Genomic DNA, 12,510 nt, shown 5'->3' with positions numbered 1-12,510 from the left:
AACGCTGATTCAGGTGTTGATTCGGTACCGTCTGTAACTGATTCAGTGCAAAGATTCATCTAACGGTGATTCAGGTGTTGATTCGGTAGCATCTGTAACTGATTCAGTGCAAAGATTCATCTAACGGTGATTCAGGTGTTGATTCGGTAACGTCTATAACTGACTCAGTGCAAAGATTCATCTAACGGTTTCAAATGAGATCTTTTTGAATGATTAATTAAAAGAACCGGCTCATAAGGATCACGTTTTCTTGAATCAGACCACACTGTTCACTCTGTATGTTTTTGATTCACTCAAAAGAACTCTCTCACAGAAGTGTAAGTGTGATCATGCACAGGATAGTCATACTGGATGAAGTTTAGTTCTTAACAGAAAACCCGTGGGCAAATCACCACCTCTCTCCTCCTACACACACTCACACAAACTCATTCATTTCGCAGGGGGAGCGATTGTTAAGAACAGCGAGTGTAAATCCTGCAAATACGGCTGGTGGTTTGTGGGAGTATGAGGTGAGTCATAATAACACTGATGCAGCAGCCGGCTAAAAAAAGACTGCGGAGACGGGAGGAATACACACACACACACACACACACACACAGTGATGCCGTGCATCAGTCCGACGTCACAGCGCCGCAGGGCCCATGATCTCAGGAGACTCAGAGCCCCGGGGAACCAGCATCACGCGGACCCACTCCAAACGTGTTTGATAAAGAGACGCTGAGGCTGACATCCGAAGTGATCTTTTTTTTTTTTAAAGTCTTCATTAAAAAGTTATAAGCCATGAGCCCAACCAATCAGCTATACGAGGAGAATCACAATTACAACTACAAACTTTGATTTGAAGCAAAAAAGAGTTTGAAAATACAGAAAGACAAAGGCACAAGTCTGTGTACTTATTGAAAATCATCCACTACAAACATACTTCACTCTCGATGGATGGATGGATGGATGGATGGATGGATGGATGGATGCATGGATGGATGGATGGATGGATGGATGGATGGATGGATGGATGCATGCATGTATGGATGGATGGATGTATGTATCCGATGGATGTATGGATGGATGGATGGATGGATGGATGGATGTATGCATGCATGCATGGATGGATGGATGGATGGATGGATGGATGGATGGATGGATGGATGCATGCATGTATGGATGGATGGATGTATGTATCCGATGGATGTATGGATGGATGGATGGATGGATGGATGGATGTATGCATGCATGTATGGATGGATGGATGCATGGATGGATGGATGGATGGATGGATGGATGCATGCATGTATGGATGGATGGATGTATGGATGGATGTATGTATCCGATGGATGTATGGATGGATGGATGTATGGATGGATGGATGGATGCATGCATGTATGGATGGATGGATGTATGTATGTATGGATGGATGCATGGATGGATGGATGCATGGATGGATGGATGGATGCATGCATGGATGGATGGATGGATGTATGGATGGATGTATGGATGGACGGATGTATGCATGTATGTATAGATGGACGGATGTATGCATGTATGGATGGATGTATGGACGAATGGATGGATGTATGCATGCATGCATGGATGGATGGATGGATGGATGGATGACATGCGTAATGTTTTGCAAATGTTTATCTTTGCCTAAACAACTTCATCAGTTTGTAGGAAATGTTTTTTTAAGTGTTTTTCCCCATTCATTCTTAATGCAAAATATGCATATAAATACAAATATTTAAGTTTGAGAGCATTTCGTAATTCAAAGGTACTTTTGCCATGATTCTCTGATTGGTAGAGAGAACAAAAAAACTCTAAAGAACTGGTAGATAATTCTCTGCAGAATTATGGGTAATGTAGTTTTTCCACCAGGAAGTCCACTGTTAAACTGTATTATTTAAAAAAAAAAAAAAAAAAAAAAAAAAAAGTGTTCTAATAACAGATTGATGGCTGCATCAAAAGCATATACCATCGATTAACAAGCGTATAGCTCACAGAAGGTCTGTCTTTAATGGTTTATGAGTTATCGTTCAAATCAATTCCCATAGGAAGAATTTAAATGGGATTTTTACTTCCAGACCTTGACTCGATTAAAACACTTTACGGACACAGAAAGAAGCAAGGAATTGCAAGATTGAAAAGCTTCAGCTCAGTTCTGACGACAAAGATCCCAGAGCGACAACAGAGGACAGGAGAAGAGCGACTCCACCAGCTGATGCTCCACAGCAGGAACTAAAGCCGTGAAGATGATGACGCACATTACAGGAGACTGACCCTCATAACGACAGTCACGACACGACTCAAGATTACTGGCACTTCCAGCTCTTTTCTCTCATCCCCCCCCCACGCTTTTAAAGCTCTGACACATAATCAATACTTTACATTGGCACTTCCATTAGCTGCTGCGGACTGAACACACACACACACACACACAGCAAAACCAGCAGCAGTCTTGCGTTATACTCCATCTTTACAACCGGCTGAAGAAGCTCTTCTATTAGTCTATATGAGCAGTTTCCAAGAGACTCTCTCTCTCTCTCTCTCTCTCTCTGCTGATCTAAACCTCTGGCGACCAGCGTGAGGTTATATAAACATGCTTAGAAACAAACTGAGCTGCTCTCCTCCATTGCATCTGGGTTACAGACATGATTTCACAATATAACAAACATCACAAACAAAAAGACAAATAGAGGACTAGGCTGTGTGTGTGTGTGTGTGTGTGTGTGTGTGTGTGTATATATATATGTGTATGTGTGTATGTATATATATATATATATATATATATATATATATATATATATATATATATATATATATATTTTTTTTTTTTTTTTTTTTTTTTATATATATTTTATTTTAGGGCTGTGAAACGATTAATTGCATCCAAAATAAGGTTTGTGTTCACATAATATGTGTGTATACTGTGCATAATTATTTTTATATATAAATACACACACACACGCATGTATATATTTAAGAAATATTTGCTTAGATATACTAAATATTAAATATATTTATATATAATACAAATTATATATATATATATAATTTAACCATTTAACGGTTTTAACAAAAACAGGCAGTTATGACACCAAAATTTTAGATACCAGTGAAAATTCACAATTCTCTATTCCACTTTCAATACCACAGCGTAAACTACCAGCCTACTGATATAAATTTAAAACATTATTAAAGACAAGTAAAAGTCGTTTTCAGGTAGAGACATTGAATAAAGTTATCAAATGTAAAATAACACTGGATAGTCTTCACTGTATAAATTAAACATGGAATAATCCTTATTAAACTTACAAAAGTTATTCAGTCAAGAGCATTTTTTCTTTGTCCTTTGTTTGATTACCATTAAAAACAGACAGCATCAGGAATATTAGGCTGCTGTCACTTTAAGGCTCACTTTTACACTAGTGCGTCTTCCCTGATTGGGTCTTCTGGATCATTACACACCCTTCCATGATTCGACAAGCCCCTATCACATGACCGTTACACTACCAGAACACGACAATAACAGAGCAGCCTCGACGACAGTGAACAAACACATGGAGAAGGAACTGCAAGCTTTGCTGAGTTTGTTGTCCTTTAGCAGCCATTGTGCAGTTAAACTCTTCTAGAGCAATCAGCAACTGTTCACACTTGTACGCGCATGCCCAGTGTGCATGAATGGTCATGTGACGTGTTTTCGGTTGTGTAGTGTGGACCGAGATCTTTTCTGAAATGCAGTGGAAATGTCAGTATGGACTAGGATAGTTTTCAGTTTAAACGAAAACGCACAAGTGTAAACGTAGCCATTAAGACATAACGGATCTAATGCTAATACACAGGCATTGTATTTCTCTACTGTTTATGCTCACTTAAGCCACAAAAGACTATGTTTACTAGGATACTCGCCAAGACGGGCCTTTTTTTTTTACATATTTTTGTGTGAATTTGTAATTTAAGCGCAAGACAACGTGAAAAAGAACTCAATTGAGTATTCGTGCACGCTATCTGAGACGTGGCTTTCTCGGCGCATCTTTGGATGTACATACAAAACACAGCGCGCGAGTAACAAACTGAGTTCCCTTTCGCGGCTTGAATATTTAAATTGGCAAGGATTAAACTTTCGTAGCGATGCAGCGCACGTCAACTGTCCAGAGAGTCGTTCACATTTGTTCACCTTCTCATAATTGCATTATTAAAATTCATAAAAATTTTACTGGCCAATGGGTTTCAAGCACTCGCCAACACAGATTTTTACTTGCATTTGGTGCTTGACGAGTGTTAAAAATTAGGCCATGCAATAATATAATATAATATAATATAATATAATATAATATAATATAATATAATATAATATAATATAATATAATATAATATAATATAATATAATATAATATTGGTTACTTAAATTTAAATGAACCATTAAATGTTACTGCTATTGGTACCGACTACAGAAACTTTGGTATCATGACAGTCAAAATGAGGAAGAAGTTCAATTATAAAGCGAACTATAGTTGTTTACGGCACTACAGTAACTTAAAGCATTAATGCAGAAGGTGTGTGAATATTGACTATTTTACAACAGTTTCGAACGAGGCTCAGAATCTACAGTCGGAACAATCAGTTTCATAATTTAGCTTTTGGCTCGCATCCATCAAGTTCCAAATAAAGAGAACATTTAATTAATAAACATTTAAACAGGTATTATCATGCGATTCATATGTAAATCCATTTTAGTTGAAATTTCAAGCAAAAAAATGACTATATTGTGATAAACACACACATACTGTGATCTAAAATTACTCAGTGTAATTAAAGATCTCAATCTGGACAAAAGGCAACACAAAAGAAGCGGAAAGAGACGCATTTTTAAAATGTATGACATGCGATTCCCTTGAGAGAAGTCACTAAGTTACATATGCATGCATACGTGCGTGTGTGTGTGTGTGTGTGTGTAGCGTGTATCCCTGTTGGCTGCTCCGTCTGTCCTTCAACAGAGGGCGGCGGGAGAAGAATCGCCGCATCAAACACGAGACAAATATAGATCATACGCACACCAACACACACTCACTCAAGTTACTCATCTTCAACTCTAAACAGCCATCGGAAAGCATGTATACATAAAGAAGACACACACAGGGACAGCAAATACATACACACAGGAAGAGGGAAAAGAAAAACACTGAAGCGTGCAAACGCAGAGCTGCAGTGGATTACTCACAGCTGACGGAGCTGCCATACATGATCCTCCTTCAGCAGAGAAACAGCTGAAACCAGCCCGCCGAGAGAGAGAGAGAGAGAGAGAGAGAGAGAGAGAGAGAGAGAGAGAGAGAGAGAGAGAGAGAGAGAGAGAGAGAGAGAGAGAGAGAGAGCGATGCATCGTCTGAGTGGGCGACTGCTCACGTCACACTTTTCATGAATGAAGGGGCCGGATGACGCAGGCACGATGCAGAGAGCCTGATCTCACACACACACACACACACACACACACGGGCAGAATGCGGAAGCGGAACAGACGAGGGAATGATTTCAAAACACGGGAGACTAATGCATGTGGCGCACCATCCTAAATTAAAGAGGTCACATCGTGCATTGTTTTAGTAAATAGGACTTTTAGTCCATATCTGTTCTCTTTGAGCTCATTATATCTATGCTAGCATATTTATGAAAATTAGCTGATGCACACAGTCTTTTTCTTCTTCTATGAAAACAGAACAAGAACACTGATGACATCAGCTTGCACTCAGAGGCACATTTACATTTTTATCCAATCAAATGCTCTCTAGGGGAAAAATGTCCCTCTGTCTACATAAACATAACCTACTATTCATTTAATACAAAAAGCTGCCAACTCTTCATTAAGTCCAGGCCCAACTTCCCATTTCAATAATGAAAAGTGAAAGCAAAAATGAAAAAGCATCAGCAAAAAACACCTAATAAAAAGTTAAAAACAAATATAAATATATACAAATATAAATATATATAAATATATATAAATATATATGAAGAGTTCAGATGCAAAAGCCTCTAAGTGCTATCTGAAATTTTCTTCTAGAATGATCATTTTTATCAAGCTTGTATATTTAAGTTCAGTAATTTCACTTTAATGACAATTAATAGATATTTATCATTGCCATTAAAGTGAAATAACTGAACATAAACATACAAGCTTGATAAAAATGATCATTCTAGAAGAAAATTTCAGATGGTACTTAGAGGCTTTTGCATCTGAAGTCTTCATATATATACATTTTATTATTTATAATAATAATATATGAATAATAATATAAATATTTATTATTCACTATTAGAAGCATGAACTTGAAAGGTTTATTCAATTAAAGCATTAATATACTGTAGAAGGCTAATAACAGCTGCTGATGACTAGTAAACTAAAACTAAAACTATTGGCCATATAATACGAAAAAAAGCAACAAGCGCCTACTTTAAGTCCAGTCTCAACATCCTATTTTATTTTTATAAAAAATAATTTAGATTTAAAAGCACAGATTTAATTCTTTGTAAACAGGCACAGGTCACTTGCAAAACTAAAACGTGAAAACAACATTTTGTTTCTCATATATTCATTGTGGTAAATGTAAATAGGCTACATTTATTTTTCACAGAGGTAAACGTGTCTTTAGCAGAATCATCAGTCATCAATGATGCTCAGACAATCAGTATAACGCAATGTAATCCATGCAATGTAATGCTATGGATCAAAGCATCTGCTAAATGAAAAAATGTAAATGTAAATATTGCAGATCCTGCAAAGATGACCAGACAGCTGGTGAATAGCTGGCATTATTCCGCTGAAGCCAGTTTCTCTTCACATTTGACACTTGGCGAGTGTTAATTTTGGAACCCAAGTGTGTATGTGTGAACATATGTTTGGCTGGAGAGAGAGTGTGTGTGTGTGTGTGTGTGTGTGTGTGTGTGTGTGTGTGTGTGTGTGTGTGTGTGTGTGTGTGTGTTCTCGTTCACCTCTGTACGTGTATTCAGCATGTGACTAAATGAGTTCTGATGTGGATTTGTGCATTTGCTGCTATTTTAAACCAAGCCCACTGCCTATAAACACACATTATATTAAGACTCTTTCAAACAAATTCCAGACAAATAACTCTCCAAACTGACATCAGCATCACCCCGATTCTGTATTTAAAGGGGTGGTTGATTATGATTTGACTTTTCTAACTTTAGTTAGTGTGTAATGTTGCTGTTTGAGCATAAACAACATCTGCAAAGTTACAACGCTCAAAGTTCAAAGCAAAGGGAGATATTTGCTTTTACAGAAATCGCTTTTTAAGGACTACAACAAACGGCTGGTAGAGACTACACTAGTGTTGTCACGATACTAGAATTTCTAACTTCGATACGATACCTTGAAAAATATCGATATTCGATACCATTTTCGATACCACGGAGAAAAAAAGTGCCACAATATTAAGGAGGTATTTTTTTTTTATTTAAAGCTAAATATAACAAATCTAGAACATGACAATGAGCCGAGGTATATTTTACATGAACAAAAATGTCCTGAGGTAGTGCACTTGGCATAAAAAAAGCATAAATGCTGGTTAATACATTAACGTTATTTGATGAACAGATTTAAACACAAACGTGCGTGCATCACACGCGAAAACAATGCTCACTGGATCGACATGAAGTCAAGTCAGCTTTATTTATATAAATAAAATAATATATTTATTTATATTGCTTTTAACAATACAGATTGTGTCAAAGCACTTAACAGTATCAAATTGGAGGATAGAGTGTCAGTAATGTATAATAATAAGATTAAACATTACATTTTCAGTTAAAGGCATTTCATTATTGAATTCAGAGATGTCATTGTCTAGCTCAGTTTAGTTTAATTAGTATCTGTGTAATCAAATGAATGATAATCGCTAATGAAGGCAAATTGCAGAATTAAATAATAATTTTTTGAATAAAGTTAAATAAGCACATTTGACCATAGTTAAAATATTTACTTGATTAAGATTCCTCAGTCAGATTATATTAACTTTAAGAATTACGGTGAAAAAACGCACACGTACTCATATCAACAACAATTCTAGGCCATCTTGGTTAATATTTCAGAAATCTTAAAATGAGAAGAGTTACCAACCTCTCGAAATTATTTATATAGATCCGGGTGTCGGTCTTTCAGGTGCTTTGCTATATTAGCCCCCGATCACACCTGACGCGTTTTTCAGGTTCGAAAACAGAACGAACCATCACACAGAACGAGCAGTGCGCTGCGGCTTTTATGTAGCTAGGCAACCACTGAAACAGCGGTCCTGTCAGTCAAGTAAACGTCAAATCAGCCTTTTATTAACTTTATTTACTTTCTGTTAACATTGTGGTAGTTACGGTTTGTGAAGTCGTTAAGCTCCTGGTAACCCGCGAGAGCACCACAAGTGTATCCTCCATCATCGCACTCTCCGGACGTTCAAGCAACTAGCTTCATCACTAAAACGGAAGGCCCGCGAGACGCCTAAACAGCGCGCAGAACGCTCGCTGGAAACCAATTGAAAATAGGCGCCTCTCACTGCAAAAAAAAAAAAAAAAAAAAAAAACGCGGCCCCATTCACTTCACTTTTGCTATTTAACCAGAGCGAATGAGACGAGTGCGCGTGTGCTGTTTGTCAACGCGCCTTTGGAGAGAAGTGAAAGTGACAGCTCGGCTAGTATCGATACTTCAGGAAATTAGTATTGGTATCGTCCAGATATTTCAGTATCGATATTTATCGAAATATCGATATTTTTGACAACACTAGACTACACCACATTCCTCCCGGGTTAGTGACATCACAAACCCTAGAATTTACATAAACCCCGCCCCCTGAACACGATTTATAGATTATCAAGACAGAATATGCTAATCAATGACTAGAAGATAACTACACATCATCAACTAACCATTCAGAAATGTCCTGTTGCTTCTACATGTTGTCACTTCTTGAGTCTCTCCATCATTGTCTGAATCCGGTTTGAACATAAAAGGCTAAAAGTTTTTGAAATTTTCAGTGCAGTGTGTGTGAGGTAAAAGGACACAAGCTGTTGAAGCTCCGCCCCCTGTGCCGGGAGCAGCAGCTCATTTGCATTTAAAGGAACAGACACAAAACGGTTCGTTTTTGCTCACCCTCAAAAAGTGACAATTTTAACATGCTATATAAAAATATCTGTGGGGTATTTTGAGCTAAAACTTCTTCACACACACTCTGGGGACATCAGAGACTTATTTTACATCTTGTGAAAGGGCATTATACCACCCCTTTAAGGAACCAGCAGACAAACGCTCTCACTGAAGTTGTATAAAGAGCATATTTGGCCTAATTCCACAGATGGTAATTCATGTCGGCTCAGTGAACGTCATGACGGCACACGAGGAGAGTTCAGCCCTTTCCCAACACGTCCTCCAGAGCACTGCTGGGAGACAAACGTGAAGGGGAATTATTCTGTCTCAATCTCACTATAATAAAACGCTGTTTACAACTCAGAAGCAGTAGAAGCCTTTGCTATGTTTCACCCGCTTCACCTCGAAAAAGAAGGAGCCTCCGCTTGTGCTCGAAAAAGAGCGCATCACGCAGCCCCACACACACCAGCGGTGGAAGTTAACGGGGGCTTGGCACAAAAATGCCACCAAAATTAATAATAATGCTTACAAAAACCAAGATATGGTGCAAAAAATGTCTTGTTTTTAATATTTATATGCAATATCAGACAAGCAAAGGTGCTGTATTCCCGAATATCATATTGATTTTATACAACAATTCTATAAACAATAAGGGTTACACTTTATTTTACAGTGTCATTGTTACAGTGTAATTATATATTTAAGTAGTGAGTAATATTAAGTAACTACATGTACTTACTATAGGGTTAGGGTAGGATTAGGGTTTGGTTGGCGCTTTTAGTATTTCATTTTCATGAACTTCTCAATCTTTTGTTTTTTTTTGGTCATATTTTTGTTTTTGTTTTCGGTCATGATTGTAACAATAGTTCTGGTTAACGAGATCGAATGCGTTTATAAATAGACTATTAAGAGCGAACAGTATTTGCAGTCGCATTGCATACAATGTTTTTGTCCGTCTTGTTTTCCTCTGCAATCCAGAAGAGCCACGAGCTTCGGTGTAAAGTTACGCCTGTCGCTGCAAGCATCATGCAGATTGTCCTGTAATCACTGGCTGTTCTACGAAAGGTCAGCAGAACACCTTGTCAAGAAATCCAGAGCCAGGCCGACACAATAAAATTGATTTCAGTGCAACATTTCATATGTAACAGCGTTCATCCATTTATGTAATTTACTTTAGCACAGGGGTCACCAAACTTTTCCATTCCAGGACTCACCTAAACAAGTTCAAGCTCAAGACCCACAAATATCTGAGATTACAAAACATTGGCATTGCTGTAATCTTAATCATGAATTTGATATGACAGAACTATCATTTTATTTTATAGTACAAATGTAAAATATCAAAACTCTTAATTTCTTCATTTAGGGATGTTAGCGTGGATGAAATATGCCCATAAAAACTTGAAACATGCTCATTCTGGTCCGGATATGAACTGTGACCTGCGCTGCGAGTGTTGTAAAAGCTAAAAAAAAATAATACTATAAGACTTTTACTATATATATAGTAAAAGAGTTTGGTAGGTAAAACTAAATATCACTCTGGTCCACGATAATGCAAGTGCTCTCTAAACTGAAATACTCACAACACAGAAGTAACAGAACAACAGAAACTTCGACCTCAGCCTGTGTTACAGCAAAGCATGCTGGGTACGCATAAATTCCCAGCATGCCGTGCAAAGATAAAAGCAGCATGTAGAGCCACCTTAGACAGCATATACACTCAAAAAAAGTGATTTTTGCTGCTTGTGCAATTTAGTTCATTAAATTAGCGAATGCAATTCTTGAATATCGTGACAACTTGATTTCATTGCATGCAATCAGCATTGTCGTCACTGGATGCAACTGGACGCAGAAAACCGTTCCAGACCAACACGGTTCAATTGATGCAAACGCATTTTACTAACATCGTCCATGTCATCTGGTAATCTCAAAAAAAAAAAAAAAAAAAAAAAAAAATTTTAAACCAAGATATAGTAAAATAATATAGTAATAATATAGAATTGTTAAAGTAACTAAAGCATCAGAGACGTATTCAGCTCAGCTTTTTTGCATCATGTTTTATCTAGTACATAACAAACTGAATAGAAAATATTTTAATATTTTTTATTAAAAATGTTTTTTTTTGCACATGGAAAAAACATCCTCAATTTTAAGTTTATTCAGCATCCTAATTTTATTGCGTGTATAACATATGCTGCACATTTAATAATAAAAGGTCCTGTTTTTTACCTCCAGAGAAGTTGACGCTCATTTCCTGAGGTGTTTCTAATGCCGAGCGCAGTGTATCTCCTCTTCTCTTCGCACCTGTGAATAATAAATACAGACAGGTCAGAGTTTAGAGGTCACGGGGTCAGTAATCAGACTCTTTGATCGCACTTTCCAAAGGAAAAATCAAAAGCTGAGCCAGAGTGTGTGTGCATGAGAAGTGTTGACCTGAACGTCTGCTGGGGAATCCCAGACTGAAATACGGGTTAATGTTTAACAGGGAACGCTGAAATATCACGAGAGCCATCGAAAACAAGACAGCAAAAGCCTGAGACGAGAGACACACTTCCTAAACACAAGCATTTGTATGCAGACAGAATCTCTCCAGCGAAGTCAATTATTTAGAGGATAACGTGTGAAAATATCCTCCGTTACCGTGATCGCATTTAAAAATTCAGCAGTTTTACAGCTCAAAATCACTCTTCCAAAACAAGGACAACATGCACTGCATCAAGTTTGGGAAATGTTTTGTGCAGCTCATTATGATCAGGGTTTAGAGCTTACATCTTTTACAAGTGACCCATATCCGATATCTGCATTTACAGTATAAACTTGGCAAAACAACTCAAGGTAGATGTGCTGACCTGGAAAAGCTCAGGCTTAAAAGGAAATAAAAATGGTGTGATTTGCAATGATAAATAAAAATTTTGCTTTTCACACCAGCAAAACATTGGGTTGAACATTTTCTGGTTTCCACGTATGAATGAGGCCTGAAACTGATCTGAGAATATCGGGATCCATGTACTTTTTTCCTGCTTTCCTGGGTCATATCCGTTAAAAAAAAAAAGAGAAAAAGAATTGGGTCACTTGAGCCATGTAATGTAAATGCAGCCAAAGAGATGGAAAATGTTTCCTGATGTCATTCCCCATTAAAGATTAAAGACAGAAGAGATTTATCCGATGTTATAAAACTGTGCTGTAATGTTTTCAATAATTAAGTCTTAATTTTTTTAAATAAAATAAATAAATAAAACAATAAAATAAATAGAATTTATCTGTTCTGATTTTGTCGTTATCAATTTTAGTATGTGTATTAGTTAATTTTTGTATAACAAATATAAATAAATAAATACATAAATATATGAGCTGGAATTTATTTTATTACTATTATTCTG

The 12,510-nt window shown here is 37.1% G+C and overlaps 1 protein-coding gene across 6 annotated transcripts in view; it reads right to left on the bottom strand.

The window, feature by feature from the left end:
- map3k13 (mitogen-activated protein kinase kinase kinase 13) overlaps positions 1-12,510 on the bottom strand; it is a 62,817-nt gene that overhangs the window by 33,263 nt on the left and 17,044 nt on the right. For 2 of the 6 annotated variants that reach the window (XM_079881939.1, XM_079881941.1), the window contains exon 2: positions 11,360-11,434. The exons of 2 other annotated variants lie outside the window; for them this stretch is intronic. The gene's annotated coding sequence lies outside the window, so the exon portion shown is untranslated. Of the gene's footprint in view, positions 1-5,212; positions 5,283-11,359; positions 11,435-12,510 lie in introns of those variants that run through there. 2 more of the 6 variants (XM_079881940.1, XM_079881943.1) reach the window with 1 other exon arrangement.

Source organism: Squalius cephalus, assembly GCF_949319135.1.
Source record: "Squalius cephalus genome assembly, chromosome: 9".
Classification (NCBI taxonomy): Eukaryota; Metazoa; Chordata; class Actinopteri; order Cypriniformes; family Leuciscidae; genus Squalius; species Squalius cephalus.
The sequence above is the reverse complement of the archived record's forward strand: the minus strand, read 5'-3'. Positions and strand labels throughout refer to the sequence as shown.